The sequence below is a fragment of the Rhinoderma darwinii genome, chromosome 5, assembly GCF_050947455.1.
Source record: "Rhinoderma darwinii isolate aRhiDar2 chromosome 5, aRhiDar2.hap1, whole genome shotgun sequence".
Taxonomy (NCBI): Eukaryota; Metazoa; Chordata; class Amphibia; order Anura; family Rhinodermatidae; genus Rhinoderma; species Rhinoderma darwinii.
In genome coordinates, this window is record NC_134691.1 from 212713078 (window position 1) to 212729964 (window position 16887).

At 46.4% G+C, this 16887-nt stretch overlaps 2 non-coding genes across 2 annotated transcripts; both read right to left on the reverse strand.

Annotated features, from left to right (window-relative positions):
* Positions 1 to 3788: 3788 nt before the first annotated feature.
* On the reverse strand, positions 3789 to 3977 carry LOC142653858 (U2 spliceosomal RNA). Its single transcript, XR_012848712.1, has one exon. It is a non-coding gene; the product is annotated as a U2 spliceosomal RNA (small nuclear RNA).
* Positions 3978 to 16126: 12149 nt separating this feature from the next.
* Positions 16127 to 16314, reverse strand: LOC142653823 (U2 spliceosomal RNA). Its single transcript, XR_012848680.1, has one exon. It is a non-coding gene; the product is annotated as a U2 spliceosomal RNA (small nuclear RNA).
* Between the last annotated feature and the right edge of the window lie 573 nt (positions 16315 to 16887).

The following is a 16887-nucleotide window of genomic DNA, read 5'->3' on the forward strand; positions in this document are numbered from 1 at the left end:
TCACTCACCTCTTTTTTTGTTTTTTCCAGGTCATGCTTCACATCCATCCCCAAGAATTTGCATTTATGCAAAAAAGACAATCTTGAATTAAAACGTGAGTATTGCATTCTTTTCATCCTTGCTCTCTTGTATCCTAATCTTCTGAAAAAGCCCCCAATTTTCTTTTTTACCCATACCCACCACTCACACACATTAGAAAATAGATGCTTCTTCCTCCTCCAAAAAACATACTTTTTAACAAACACACTCTTAACCCTCTCTTCAGACAAAAAACTCACATTCATCTTCCATCCCCCTCTACCATAGAAGAAATTATTGATTTCAAAATCCCCCAATAAGCACTCGTGATCAGAAAAACAGACTTTTTCCTGCTCATATAATGTGCACTTCAATGCCCGTGCAGAAAAGAAAAAATAGTCCAAACGCGAACTGGTCTTCCCATCATCTGCATGGTAGGTATAAGGACCTGGTTTAGACTCCACCGCATCCTTTAAAGAAAAATCATTCAAATGTTTCTTCCACAAATTTCCAGTTACATCCACGTTGGATTCAAAGGAACCAGCTCTCTCCCGTTTATCCAGAACGCAGTTCAGATCACCCACTATGATCACAGGTAATTTCCCATGTAAGAAAAATTTTAATTTCTCAAAGAGAGCAAGTCGCTCATTCTTGCAAGCATGCCCATATATGCAAAAAAATTTAAATTTCCATCCAAAAAAATTGAGATTTAAGCACATGCATCTTCCCTCTTCTATGACCAATACCTGATCCACTGTGATATTTTTATTTTGTAGCAAAATGCCAATCCCATCATTTCTATTGGCTGAAGAAAAGGACCAAAAGGCTTCTCCATACTTCCACTCACTCTTTTTTGGTTTCCTTGACAGCCCACACTCCTGCACACAAACGATATCACCGCCCTTTAAAGCGAGAAAGTCCAGCACAGCAGCCCTCTTGAAAGCAGAGGTAAACACCCTAACATTCAGTGAAACTATTTTTAATTTCAAAGACATGTAGGTGTGAAAATGTTAAAACAACACGGCTGTCTTCTCAAGTGTCATTAGGAAACTGCAAGACCTTTTCCAAATCAGCCACTTGTTCGTCACACAAGTAGCTCACTGAGGGAGAACCAGATGTCCCAGGAAAAATTTGAGCGAGCTCAGGACTTCCACTTTGATCCGAGTCTAGAATGGCATACGGATTTGCTGATACCACTGAATCCAGACAACCTCTTTTCAACCTCTTAACTGCTTTGTTGCTATTTTTAATCCTCTTTGAAACAACTTTATGGAAAATAGAAGCATTCTCTGCAGATGGCATCCTGGCCTGCTCCTTCTCATCTTCGGACAGCGACCACTCCAATATTTGAGATCCCTCTCCCTGAGCCATTTCAGGACTGCTCATCTCCTCAATTTGCATACTGAGATTTGGCTCCTCCTCCTCCTCCTCAATCTCAGGCACATTCAGAGCTTTATTCTCAGGGCAGGCTTCACTCCCAGCAAACTGACCAGGGACCACACCCTCCACATGGGAACCAGCATTTGATACGGGCGTTGCCTCAGTAGCAAGCCCAGCAGTAGGAACAACATTTTCCTCCATATTTTGCACAACTTGAAAACCAATACTGGCTGCAACATCAGCATAAGTAACCCCTCTTGCTTTCCCCTGAGTCACTGGTTCTTTTGCTACTCCCAGCACAGACCTCTGGTTGATACCAGGACATTTCCTGCAAGTATGGTCAGCAGACCCACAAATATCACACATGCGGGGGAGGGGGCATGAACCTGCCTCATGTCCAGCTTGCTTACAGTTCCTACAAGTTGTACCCTGAGTGCAAACATCCTTCGTATGCCCATAGTGATAACATTTCCTGCAAAAGGATGGCATATCAAAGTAGTGCAGGTAACCTTTATTCCCTCCAATTGAAAAATTGGCGGGAGGGTGCTTTACGCCTCCAATACCATCTGGGTCCATTCTGAAACGGACCCAGAACTTTATGTTCCCATTGAACACACCCCATAAATTCTTCTGGTCGATTCCTCCTCTAATATGGGAACAGTACTGTGCCAGGAATGCCTTGACCAAATATTTGTCCACAAATGGATTGTACATATGTACTGTAACACATTTCTCAACAGTGGAAAATAGAGGCAAGATAGTGATGTGCTTTAAATAATTGTGCGTACCTTTCTCCTTCAGGAACTGAAAAAAGTCCAGACAGTCTGCTTCAATAAAGAAAGAGATATCGTACGTACCTATATTGAAAAATTCCTGGATACAAAATACCTTATCCAGGCTTACTCCAGCCAATTCCAGAAGGATTTTCTCCATAATATGTCCCATGCCAATGCTTGATTTCTTTTCTGTAGCCACCACGAACCGTACTGTGTTCCGAATTGCTGCCATCCTTCTTCCAATGCCCGAAGCACGTGATCGCTGTCCCGAACCGCCGGAGTCTCCTCCACGTAACCAGCCCCCTGGCCCAGACCAAGGCAATAAACCCTGATCTGAGCCAAAAGGCCGAGAAGCGATAACCCGAATGGGCCTGGCGTTGACCGAGCCTGCCTAATACTGCTGTTCACCCCTTGCAGCGATTCAGCCTACTCCTAGGCAATTCCACGGGGCCCTGCAGGCGCGCACACACTCACAGCTACTAAGCGGGAGGTGAATAAAGGCCGGAGAGGAAGCAAGACAGGATTTGCTTCTTTTGCTTGCACCACAATGCAGTGCTGAAAGAAGAGGAATCTACATAAAACCGCCTTCCTGGCAACGCCCAAATGCCCTCCTGCCGTGCAAACACTGGCAGCAGCAGCAGCAGTAAGTGCATGCCCACTGCCACCCCTTCTCCTTTCACACCTTGTATCAGCTTTAATCCAGTCAGGTGCTGCCTGCTGAGCAGCACTGACCAACACTGCCTGGGCCCAGGCTTTTATCTCTGAGGCCCCATTATGATGTCAGAAAGCTGGCTCTGGCTCCTCAGGGCTCCACTATGACACGTGCAAAGTTCCGTCTGAACTTTATATAAGACGGTGCGGCTCAGTCAGTCACTCAGTGTTGCCTGAGAGGGCAACACTGCAACAGCCGGCCCCCAGGCTGTCTTTTTTTTGCACATTTATTTGCCTCCAGGAGGCCACAAGAGGGAGACAAGGGACTGCAAAATGGAAAATAAGCATCCACCAACTTTACAGACAACTTGTTCTCCTTGCTCCTACAACCTCCATCCTTGCACACTTTGTTATTCTTCCAGGTAACATAGTAACAAATCCAAATTGCTGCTCTCTTTGTAGGCAAGCAAGGGTTTGTTGCAACTGCAATTCTTACTTCTTCTTGAAATGTAGGGACGACAGTACTTTCCATCACATCCATCTAGTGTACACAGGTAGGTCCATTGTGGCGGGCGGGCGGGCGGGCGGCTTTAATGGCTGTTTGCTGTTCCTCTACTCCACTCCGCTATTTGACTGTGGTGCTGCATCAATCAGTGGCTGGCTCAGGTGCAGCTCTTTAACCTACCTAGGAGGGAGGGCGGAGAGAAGACAAGGAAGGTGAATGAGCTGTTCCAATGTGAAATGCCAGAAACACAGAAACACAGACGACACAAAACAAGAGGTGGCAATGTATTCATTAATTGCATTTAATAAATTAGCTCATTATCACACATGACTGTACAAATGCATTGTCCAACAGGTGTTGAAATAATGGGATTAAAAGGGGAGATCCCATCAGAAAGACAAAAACAATAGCAAACACAAATAGCACTTTTGAAATCTGATTTTAGTAAACACATAAGGGAAGGGTGCACCGGTCCTGGAAATACTGCAATACCAGGTCAATGCGTGGAGTGGACAGAGCAAGCTCTATTTCCATCTCCCTGTTCTAAAAATCCATTTAATATATGGTCCCCAGATAGGGGACGTATCAGATATTAAACTGATAAGAACAGATTTTTTTGATTGAAAATTGCTTTATTGACAATCAATCGTCATCATACAAACATTACTGCGACGCAGCGCAAGCCATGAAGCAGCAAATAATAAATAATAACAGTCGTCAAACATAACATGACAGTATAATACACAGTACAGGCTAGCCTATGCTATACATTACACCACATGCTACACTAACATTCTTGCATTCACTAAAGCCAAACAACAAAGCATTACAGACAAGTGATGGGATAGGGGAGTGGGTAGGAGGGGATAGGGAAGGGGGAGATCACAGGCCCGAAGCTTTATTGAAAGACAACACACAAGAAGGGAGAGTGGGGGGAAGGGGAGTATCAGTCCTCTTCCTCATCGACGTCCGGGCTGTCCCAGGTGGAATAGTCTCTGAGCAGGCTGTGGATCAGTCTGCGGCAGTCCTGGACGGACACACTCTCTCTCCGCAAAATCAGACGGTTCCTGGCAAACCATATAGCGTCCTTAAAGCAGTTCATAAGGCGCCAGGCTTCCTGGATTGCTCCATCCGTGGTATTCCCAGGAAATAGTCCATAAAGTACCGAGCGGTACGACAGTCTGTTCCTGGGTACTGAGTCCTTGAGTTCATGTTCCAAGGCTTTCAACAGACCCTGTGCAAAGGGGCACTGCCAGAAAATGTGCAAAGATGTTTCCTCCGTGAAGGGGCACCTGGGGCAGTACCGGGTCTTGCACAGGTTGCGGGCATGCATGAATGACCTAAGAGGCAGTCCTCCCTGGATGGCCATCCATGAAATGTCCTTGTGCCCATTGGTCAACCTGCCAGATGACACGTTAGTCCAAACAGTCTCCAACGTGTCGGCATGAAGCCCTGGAACAAACTCCAGTGAGTCCTTTGCTCTGATGTGCTTGTGGATCGTCTTAGGTTTCCACAAGTCGGGCTTAAGACCCTCCAGTTGATGCTCCCTCACAAACCGGACAACATCTCCGTAGAACCAGGGAGCGTGCCAGTTGTAAGGGAAGGAGCTGTCCCACTTGTCCCAGCCAAAACCTCGCCAGAGGGGAAGGAGGAAGTAGCGGGACATGGCCTTGCCCGCAGAGCCGTTTGCTGTCCTCAGAGTCCTACGAACACAGTCACATGCAAAAGCGATCCGCAGCAGAGTGGGAATGTCGGGTATACCCTTCCCACCTTTGCGGGGCTCCTTGTACATAACAGTCCGCTTTACTCTGTCCATTTTCGAGCCCCAGATGAAGCGAAACACAGTCCTGGTAATGGCCCTCGAGACGGTGGCAAGAGGGGGCCATGCCTGTGCAGTGTATTGTAGCACAGGCAAGACTTCGTTACGCAGGACCATTGCTTTGCCCTCAATAGTGAGTTGTCTGAGGCTCCACAGTCCGATCCTTTGGTTGACTTTGGCCAAGCGTTCTTCCCACGACTTTAGGGCTGCACCTTCCTTACCGAACCAGACTCCCAGAATTTTGATGAAGTCCGGCTTGATAGTAAACGGGAAGGAGGCAGGAGAAGGCAGGAACCACTTTCCGAAGAGCATGGCTTCCGACTTCCCGCAGTTGACTTTTGCCCCTGAAGCGCGTCCGAACTCCTCACAGGTCTGGACGAGTGCAGTCACCGAACTCTGGTCAGCGCAGAAGACGGTCACGTCGTCCATGTACAGCGAGCATTTGACCTCGAAGTGTCCTGGACCTGGTGCGGTGATCCCTCTGATCTCTCCATTCTGCCGGATAGCCTCTGCGAAGAGCTCTATAACACAAACAAAAAGGAGAGGTGAAAGAGGACAGCCTTGTCTAACCCCCGACGATACAGGAAAGGGGTCAGTCTTCCAGCCGTTCACCAGCACCGAGCTGTAAATGTCGCAATACATCAGGTTAACATACAAACAGAACAACCTGCCAAGCCGCAGCCTACGCAGAGCCTTACCCATGAATTCATGAGAGACCCGGTCAAAAGCCTTCTCCTGATCCAGACTGACCAGGGCCGCGTGTGTACGGCGGCTTTGCATGTAATGCACCGTGTCCCTCACCAGGGCAAGACTGTCGGCCACCCTACGGCCAGGAATGCCGCAGGTTTGGTCCGATCCGATGATCTGTCCGATGACAACCTTCAGTCTGTTGGTCAATACTTTGGCGAGGATCTTGTAGTCCACGTTCAGGAGAGAGATGGGACGCCAGTTTTTCAGGTCACATCTCTCCCCCTTCCGCTTATACAAGATCGTGATCATGCCTTCTCTCAAGGACGGTGGCATTCTACCCTCCACCACCATCTCCTCATAGAGCTCCAGCAGGTCCGGACAGATCAAGTCCCCCAGCGCTACATAGAGCTCTGCTGGGAGACCATCACTGCCCGGGGTCCTGCCGGGTCTGAAGGATTTAGCGGCAGAGAGCAGTTCCTCCACCGTCAGGGGTACATCCATAGCCTCCGTACCTGCAGGATCAAGATGATTAGTGATACCTGACAGGAATTTATCGGCGGCTTCGGGGTCAGTGGTTTTCCGGGAGTAGAGGCTTCGGTAGTAGTCTGTGACGACTCCCATCACCTCCTTCTTCCCAGAATGCATGTTTCCGGTCTCATCTCGGAGTTCCTTCAGGGGCGTGTGGCCGGCATGGAGTTTCCTGAAAAAGAACGAGTTACATTTCTCACCCTTCTCCAGGTTCTCCACCTTGGAACGAAAGACAATTCGCTTGGATTCCTCCTCAAAGTGCCTTTTCAGGCCCTTTTTGGCTTCCTCCAGCTCCTTCCTGACGTCCCAGCCGCATTGAAGGAGGTCTTGCAGGGATCGCAGCTGACGCTGCATCTCTCTGAAGTCTCTCTTCCTCTCACACGCCTGTTGACGACTTTTTGCCTGAAAGAAACAACGAAATTCAACTTTAACATATTCCCACCAGTCACAGGTTTTGTCAAAGAAAACTTTATCATTCCTCCAAACAATATAGGCGTCTCTAAGTTCCGCCAGTACCTCCTCTCTTTCCAGCAGGGCACAATTCAGCTTCCAGGAGCCAGGGCCGGGAGGAAAACCGTGGCCGATGGCACCCTGGAAGAGAATGGCCCTGTGGTCAGAGAAGAAGCAGGGGATCATGGAGTGCCCATGCTGCTTGACTGCCCGGGAGGTGAACACAAAGTCAATCCGAGAACGAAGTGAGCCATCGGGTCGGCTCCATGAATAGTTCACAGAGCCGATCCCCATGGAACCCACAACGTCCTGCAAGGATGCTTCGGTTACCATCTCGATAAGCAGTTTGGAACTGACATCCAGCTTGATTGAAGTGCCGGAACTTCGTCCATCCTCTTCGATGAGGCAGTTGAAGTCCCCGGCCATCACCACTGCCCTAGTGGTGGCGAGCTGGGTCCGCAGGGTCTGGAATAGTTCCAGGCGCTCAGCCTTCATAGGGGGGGCGTACACGTTGATGAGCCTAATCGGCTCTCCTGCCCAGGAACCGTCTACGACCAACAAGCGGCCGCAGACGAGCTCCTGGACAGAGTCAACAGTAAATACGCCTCCCCTAATCAGGATGGCAACCCCCGCAGACTTACAGTCGCCCCCACCAGACCAGTAGGACGGGCCATGGGTCCACTGCCTGGCCAGGTGATGATATGACCTGGAAGAGGGGAGAGTACATTCCTGCAGCATAAATATATCACTCGACTGCTTGGAAAGAAAAGTTAGCACCATCTGACATCTAGTCCTATCTCTAACACTCCTCACATTGAGGCTAAAGATGTTAAGTTTAGCAGCCATGGGGGAGAATAAAGAAGGTTAGTGCAAACGATACACCTTAGTTACCAGTCCGGTCGGGCGGATCCTCCTCGCCTGGCGGGTCCGAAAGATCCAGCAGGCCCTCTGACAAAAATTGTTCCAGGATTGTGGCCACCTGGATGTCTGTTGTGAAGTCGATGACCTCAGGTTCAGACACGAGTTCCTCCACCATCTGCTCCATTTCCTCCTGCTGCGCAAGGGAATCTTCGCAGATTTCTACGACTTGTCGCTTTGAGGACTCAGCCGCTGGGCTGTCCCTCACCTTTCTCTTCCTCTGGATGGCACCTGAGGAGACAAGAGGGGGAAAATCCTCCAGGGAGAGGACTCCAGCAGCTGGAGAGGAAGATGTTAGTGCTGCTGGAGCTGGGGAGAAGGGAGGCTGGGTTGGGAGAGGTGCAGGTGACAGGACCACTGAGATGGGTGGGTAGGAGAAGGTGAGAGCCTCAGTGGGGGTGACAGGGGTTGGGGACGGGGGGGTGGGGAGGGCCGGGCGAGGGAGGGTGGGAAGGGTAGGGCGAGGGAGGGCCGGGAGAGGGGGGGGAGGGACTGTCGTCGTCTTACCATCCTTCTTTTTCCCGGTCTTCTGCGCCGCTGGAGCTCTGGCTGGGGCGGGGTTCCCTCTGGCCGGAGCTTTCGCCGCTACAGTTGCCCAGGATCGATCCCTCTTCGGGCAGTCCTTGTAAGAGTGGGCTGCTTGTCCGCAGAGGTTGCACATTGTCCGTTTCGGGCAGTCTTTGGTCTCGTGTCCTGTTACCCGGCAGTTCTTGCAGGCGTCCTCCTTGCAGTCCTTCACCGAATGACCCTTCTTGCTGCATCTCCTGCAGATCTGCGGCATGTCCGGGTAGTAGATGAGGCCGTAGGAGTTGCCCAGCGAGAATGACTGGGGCAGGTGCTGGAGGCCGTCTTCCGCGCTTGAATCCTTGTTGAGTCGGACGATTACCGACCACTTGCCAGTCCAGAAGCCGAGTCCGTTCAGGATGTGGGTGGGTTCCCTCACCACTGTGCAAAACCGCTTCAGGAGCGTGGTGATGTCTTTGCCGGGGGTGTGTGGGTTCCGCATTGAGACCGTCACCCGCCTTTCCTCTCTTTGGACAGGGCAGTTGCCCACAAAGCGAGAGAAAGGGGATTCAGGCCTCGCCGCTTTCACCATCTCCCAGTACCTTCTGCAGATGTTGATCGAAGCGAAGGTCACGAAGAACATCCCGGTCATGAAGGCCTGGATGCTGATGGTCTCCGGCTTAGCGAAGCCCTGGTCCAGGAGCATCTTCTGGCAGAACACTTCTTCCGTCATGTCCGGCACTCTCCCGTCCACCTCCTTCAGCTTCAGGGCCACCGTCTGCTTCATCCAGGGCTCCAGGGTTGGAGCAGCCTGGTTCGGCTTCCTGGTGGCCTGTTGGCTTGAGGAGGCTTCAGGAGGAGATGTCCTGGCCTGGGCCGGCTCACCTGGTCCATTAGTCTTCTCCTTCTGGGTGGCAGGGTTGCTGGTTGAGGCCATGGCTTCTTCCAGCTGTTCCTGTCGCTTGGGGAGGATCTTCAATAGCTCTTTCCCGAAGGGGGCGGAGCTATGCAAATCTTCTCCTTGCTGGCCGAGGTTCTTCCACGAAATTTCTTCCGCAGCGGTTCCTCGTCGAGCTTCTTCTGCGGCCGAGCTTCTTCAAAGATCCCCTTCAGCAGCGGCTCTTCTCCGAAGGTCTCTGTCGCAGTTCTCCTTCTTCTTCCCGGCAGCGATCTCCCGGAGCTTCTTCCCCGATGGCGGCTTCTCCCTTCTGGATCGTCGTCTTCGCTGGTTCTTCTCCACAGTTCGTCGCCGGCTTCGTCTGGAACGCTCTTGGATCGCTAAGCTAGTGTTTATAGCCCCCAGTGGTTCTCCGAGCTATCTATCCTTACAAGGACTGATAAGAACAGATTTTTTTTTGATTTGGCTGTACCACAACGATACAAAACCGTTTATTCAAATTTCAAAGATTTACATACAGGTGCAAATACATTAATTCATCAATTCCAATCATTCAAATGCCATTTTACATATGCAGAGGCGTCTTTTTGTTTATCAAGTAACAGGTATAAATACATCTCACTTAAAATCATCCCATATACATCATCCACCGACAAGATATCCTTTTTAAAAAGTAAAATGTTCCGTGCCTTCCAGAGAGCTGCCTTCACACAGTTGATGATCCTCCATGCCGTCCATCTATTTTGCGTACAATCACAATCTATCTGTCCATATAGAATCACATAATAGTTTAACGTTTTAATTGCTGTAATTGTTCTTAAAAGTGGCAAAATCTTGCTCCATATAGTCTTTGAGAAAGCGCAAGTCCATAAAAGATGAAAGACTGTTTCTTCTTGGTGGCATCCCTCTCTTGGGCATACGGCAGTGTTTGATAGTCTTCTTCTGTGCTGAAAGGAACGGCATGGCAGGCAACTGTGGACGCAGCTCCAGGCTAGATCTTTCTGGGAATTAAAAAGATAATAACAATTCATCATTCTCCATATGTTTTTACATTGTATTTCGTTAAAATTACCAATAATACATACTTCAGTGGATTTTAAAATAAACTTAGTTAACACTTTGCCATTCATTAAGACCTCTGTTTTTACCTTAGTGAGATTAAAAAGGACAACAATTTTCTCAAAAATGTCATAAATATATGGTGTGTCAAAACTATACGGATGCTTGAGGTCAGTTTTAAACCAACCGAGACGCCTCATACAATTCCCCAAATTATATTTTAAAAAGAAGGACCAGTAGTTTTCTTTAAAAAAATTCCTAAAGCATAATGAAAAAAATTTAGTATATAAGAAAACTCTGAAATCAGTAAAATCCTTTCCTCCTTTTTCTTTGGGTTTAAAAACAGTTTCTCTTTTTAATTTTTCCATTTTTGAGTTCCAAAAAAAGGTGAAGCATGCTTTTTGTAATTTACATAGAACTCGAGTGGGAGGGGGGAAGACCAAGCTCAGGTATAAAATCAAGGGCAGGATCACCATTTTAATAATAAGCACTTTGCCCTCCATAGTCAGCTCTCGTAATCTCCATATGCACAACTTCTGGTTCACTTTTTGCATAATCCCCTCCCAGTTTTCTGTTACATCATTGTATTTATTAAAATATACACCTAAAATCTTCACTTTTTCTACAGTTGGAACTTCAATGTCACTCATGTCTATTGCACCTATCTTTAAAATTTCACATTTATTAAAATTAACTTTAAAACCTGATGCACAGCAGAAATTGTTGATTAGTTTTAAAGACTTCTTTAGTGATATGTTGTCTTTACAGGTTATGGCGACATCATCCATATAACTTGCTACCTTGGCTTCTATACCTTTGCTCCCAGGGAGAGATACTCCACGAATATCATTATCTCTCCTGATCATGCATAAAAGGGGTTCAAGAGCACAGATAAAAAGTAGGGGTGATAGGGGGCAGCCTTGTTTCACACCTGACCTGAGGGGAACAGCCTGGGACTTAAAACCATTAATTAAAATTTTACTTTGACAGTTATCGTAAAATGCCTTTAAAGAATTTAAAAAATTCCCTGGTATGCCCATCTTTCCTAAAACATTAAATAAAAACTGGTGTGAGACCCTATCAAATGCTTTTTCAAAGTCTACCATTAAAATTGCCAAGTTGCTTTTCCTGCTGTTTGCGTCATCTATCAGGTCTTTTATGAGGTTTAGGTTTTCCCATATACTCCTACCTGGGATTCCACATACTTGGTTTGGATGAATAAGCGTCTCAATCACGTTTTTTAATCTGTTTGCACAGATCTTGGCCATTACCTTATAATCACAATTTAGGAGTGTAATCGGCCTCCAATTCTTGATCTCCTCCTTATTACCTTTTTTATACAATAAAGAAACGTCACCCATTTTCCAAGATTCTGGTAAAATTTTTGAGTTAAAAGCTTCTAAAAGGAGAGATAAAAGATCATCCTTTAAAACCTCATAAAACGTTCTATAAAATTCAATTGGTACCCCATCAGCTCCTGGAACTTTACCCAACTTAAAACTATTTATGGTATCCAGTATTTCTTTTTCTGTAATGGGCTGTAATAAAACAGATTGGGCATTAGAATCTAAAACACATGAAATTTCCTTTAAAACATCATCCATAACATTTTTATCCACATTTTTTTCGTTAAAAAGGTCTTTATAATAAGTATGTGTTTTTTCCAAAATATTATCAATTACTGTTTCTCCTTCCATTTTTTCTATATGAATTCTCCTCTGTACACTTTTTTAAAAAAAATATCTGGAGCACTTTTCATTTTCTTCAATGTGTTGTATTTTAGCCTTAAAGATTATTTCTTTTCCTTTATCTTCCAAAAATGTTTTTACCTCTTTTTTAACGTGTATTATTTCTTCAGTCACATCTATCCCCACAGACCTCATTTTGTAGAGTGTTTGTAATTGTGTATTATATTTTTCGTAAACCGCTCTCTTTTCTCTTGCTTTTTGAACTCCATACCTGATAAAGAATTCTTTTATATTTTTCTTCATTTTATCCCACCATATTCTCATAGATTCTGTAGGGTCCTTTTTCTGCTTGCACCTGTTGTAAAACTTAGTAAAATCTGCCATTATTTTTTCATCTTTTAAAAGCGACACGTTCATCTTCCATGAACTAGCACCTCTTCTAAAACCAGGATCAAGATTTAAGACAAATAAAAGGCCTTTATGGTCAGAGAACATGTTAGTTAAAAGTTCACAGTGGACAGGTAAGATTTGCTGAGAAGAAAAAATAAAATCAATTCTTGAGCTGCATCGTATATTACTCCATGTAGTACTTTCCAGTTCAGACATTTTTTTGTTGCAATTTTTAAAAACATCTGTAAGTTTAAAGTCAGTTACGATATTACTTAATAGACCAGAAGTTTTGTCATAGTTTCTACTGGAAGATTGTGTAGATCTTTTTTCACCTCTTAAAACACAATTAAAATCCCCGGCTAAAACTAAAGGACAGGAATTATTAATAAACAGAGGTAAAATTTCCAACATCTCTTCTCTTTCTTTTTTGTTCGGTGATCCATAAAAATTTAAAAACTGCCACATAACACCATTAAGAAAGGCCTTAACCAATAAAATCCTACCTGGTAAAATTTCTTGTTTAAAGGAAATATTAACATTACCTTTAAAAAGTATTGCCACTCCTGCAGATTTTGTTATATTGGAACCAGACCACACCGAAGTCCCATATGTCCAATCTTTTTCATACCTCTTATATTCCGCCTGATGAGGGATGCCACACTCCTGCAAGAAGAACACCGAGGCGGAAAGCAGGGATAGATAATTAAAAAGTACTGTTCTGCGTGTGCTTGACTTGATACCCCTTACATTTAGGGAGAGTCCTTTCAAAACTGCCATCAATGAAGTTAAAAGGTGGGATAAAACACAAATTTCAACCTCTTAAAGTCTTAATTTCTTCTTCCAGCCTAGCCAACCCCTGAGAACTGTCAGAGATATCCTGGTCACCCCTAGAGGTCACGCAGCGCAATAAGTCTGTTGAGCTGGAATCACTGTCTGTTGCCTCCTCCGAAAAATCCTCACAGAGAGGACTAGGGAGAGTATTTGGATCACTCGTCACTGTCTTCTTACCCCTTTCTGGCGGTTCTGACCCATAGTCCATCTCTTCCGTGCGGCTTCTTGTATGGGAAGCCCCAGGCTGTCTGACAGACGTCTGAGCCATTTCTTCCGGGGTTTCCGAGATGATGCTGGGTGTTTCAAGTTCTCCCTCAGGTTGTATTGCCGAATAACGGTTTCCCATCTTCAGTACTTCCCGATTTAGAGGATCACCTGTTTTCCTTTTTTTTGCACCCGATTCTTCTTTTAGTTGAGCCTGAGATGCAGCTTCCTCCGGGTTACTACCTTCCCTGCAAGAGGAAAGCATCCCCGTCCCCTGCTTCTCCATCCTTTTCCTCTCCTTTTGACGGTCTTTCATTTTAATCTGCGACTGGAATCCTTCACTGTCAAGAGAGACAACAGACTTACCGGTAGAAATTTCTGTAGCGTGACCTGCTTCCTGGGCTTCCATATTTGCCTCCTCTTCTGGGGCTGGCTGGTTTCCAAGCTGTCTCCCACGTTGAGGTTGGTGTATATTTTTTTGCGGTTTCTGTCTGTGGGGACAGGATGCATAGAAGTGACTGGGATCTTGACATAAACTACAATTTTTTGGTTCACTACAACTTCGAACCGTATGATTTTTACTTCCACAATTTGTACAGGTACTTTCACAATCATTTTTTGAATGCCCATATTTTTTGCAGATTCTGCAGAATTCCTCCATACCATTAAAAAAAATATCACCATTAATATTGCCCAATTTAAAACGAGCTGGGGGTACCAATTTTTCCTCAGGTGTTTTGGGATTGTCTTTTAATTCTACAAAAAATTTCCATTTTGAAGTCCACACATCAAACTCATTCATAACCTTCCCCTTAGGAATAACTAGAGTACAGTAATTTTTCAGAAAGAACACAATCTCCTCTTCAGTTATATAAGGGGAATACATTTTAATCACCATGAGTTTTCGATCTGAGGGGAAGTGCTCCACAATCTGGACCCCTTTCAGCCTGGGATCTCTGCCTACCTTTTTCAAGCGATTCACAAAATCCAAGTAAATACCGTCATATCGCAAGGTCACGTCATAGATCCCACGCCTAGGATAGTCCTGGATTGCCAAAATCTCCAAGGGTCGGATTGCGAACACTCCCAGGAGCACTTCCTCGATCAGGTGTTTCAGACCGCCGTTTGCTGGAGCCTCCTCCGTATACGTAAAACGTATAGAGTTTTTGAGCCGAGTGAAATTCGGCTCAAATGTTGGGTTGTCATTTCCTGCCATGACAAACCATCAACTTGTATGCGCACCACAGAGACACACGGGTCACTGTAACCAACTAACGCAACTCCCCTTTTCGGCCGAAACCTACACGGGGGTATATGGATCGCAACCCGTTGCTCAGGACTAAGCCTCTCTCCCAAATAGCAGCACGGGGGTGAAGTCCAGGCGAACCTGGACGATCCCCCGAGGCCGAGAGAGAGGGTACCTGAGCACCTCCCAACCAAGACCAAGGCAGAGCTGATACGAATAAACAGCACTACACTTGATCTCAGCCAGAAGGCCGAGAAGCGATAACCCGAATGGGCCTGGCGTTGACCGAGCCTGCCTAATACTGCTGTTCACCCCTTGCAGCGATTCAGCCTACTCCTAGGCAATTCCACGGGGCCCTGCAGGCGCGCACACACTCACAGCTACTAAGCGGGAGGTGAATAAAGGCCGGAGAGGAAGCAAGACAGGATTTGCTTCTTTTGCTTGCACCACAATGCAGTGCTGAAAGAAGAGGAATCTACATAAAACCGCCTTCCTGGCAACGCCCAAATGCCCTCCTGCCGTGCAAACACTGGCAGCAGCAGCAGCAGCAGCAGCAGTAAGTGCATGCCCACTGCCACCCCTTCTCCTTTCACACCTTGTATCAGCTTTAATCCAGTCAGGTGCTGCCTGCTGAGCAGCACTGACCAACACTGCCTGGGCCCAGGCTTTTATCTCTGAGGCCCCATTATGATGTCAGAAAGCTGGCTCTGGCTCCTGAGGGCTCCACTATGACACGTGCAAAGTTCCGTCTGAACTTTATATAAGACGGTGAGGCTCAGTCAGTCACTCAGTGTTGCCTGAGAGGGCAACACTGCAACAGCCGGCCGCCAGGCTGTCTTTTTTTGCACAGCTAGTTGCCTCCAGGAGGCCACAAGAGGGAGACAAGGGACTGCAAAGTGGAAAATAGGCATCCACCAACTTTACAGACAACTTCTCCTTGCTCCTACAACCTCCATCCTTGCACAGTTTGTTATTCTTCTAGGTAACATAGTAACAAATCCAAATTGCTGCTCTCTTTGTAGGCAAGCAAGGCTTTGTTGCAACTGCAATTCTTACTTCTTCTTGAAATGTAGGGACGACAGTACATTCCATCACATCCATCTAGTGTACACAGGTAGGTCCATTGTGGCGGGCAGGCGAGCGGGCGGGCTGCTTTATTGGCTGTTTGCTGTTCCCCTACTCCACTCCACTATTTGACTGTTGTGCTGCATCAATCAATCAATCAATCAATCAATCAATCAATCAATCAATCAATCAATCAGTGGCTGGCTCAGGTGCAGCTCTTTAACTTACCTAAAAGGGAGGGCGGAGAGAAGACAAGGAAGGTGAATGAGCTGTTCCAATGTGAAATGCCGGAAACACAGAAACACAGACGACACAAAACAAGAGGTGGCAATCTATTCATTAATTGCATTTAATCAATGAGCTCATTATCACACATGACTGTACAAATGCATTGTCCAACAGGTGTTGAAATAATGGGATTAAAAGGGGAGATCCCTTCAGAAAGACAAAAACAATAGCAAACACAAATAGCACTTTTGGAATCTGATTTTAGTAAACACATAAGGGAAGGGTGCACCGGTCCTGGAAATACTGCAATACCAGGTCAATGCGTGGAGTGGACAGAGCAAGCTCTATTTCCATCTCCCTGTTCTAAAAATCCATTTAATATATGGTCCCCAGATAGGGGACGTATCAGATATTAAACTGATAAGAACAGATTTTTTGATTGAAAATTGCTTTATTGACAATCAATCGTCATCATACAAACATTACTGCGACGCAGCGCAAGCCATGAAGCAGCAAATAATAAATAATAACAGTCGTCAAACATAACATGACAGTATAATACACAGTACAGGCTAGCCTATGCTATACATTACACCACATGCTACACTAACATTCTTGCATTCACTAACGCCAAACAACAAAGCATTACAGACAAGTGATGGGATAGGGGAGTGGGTAGGAGGGGATAGGGAAGGGGGAAATCACAGGCCCGAAGCTTTATTGAAAGACAACACACAAGAAGGGAGAGTGGGGGGAAGGGGAGTATCAGTCCTCTTCCTCATCGACGTCCGGGCTGTCCCAGGTGGAATAGTCTCTGAGCAGGCTGTGGATCAGCCTGCGGCAGTCCTGGACGGACACACTCTCTCTCCGCAAAATCAGACGGTTCCTGGCAAACCATATAGCGTCCTTAAAGCAGTTCATAAGGCGCCAGGCTTCCTGGATTGCTCCATCCGTGGTATTCCCAGGAAATAGTCCATAAAGTACCGAGCGGTACGACAGTCTGTTCCTGGGTACTGAGTCCTTGAGTTCATGTTCCAAG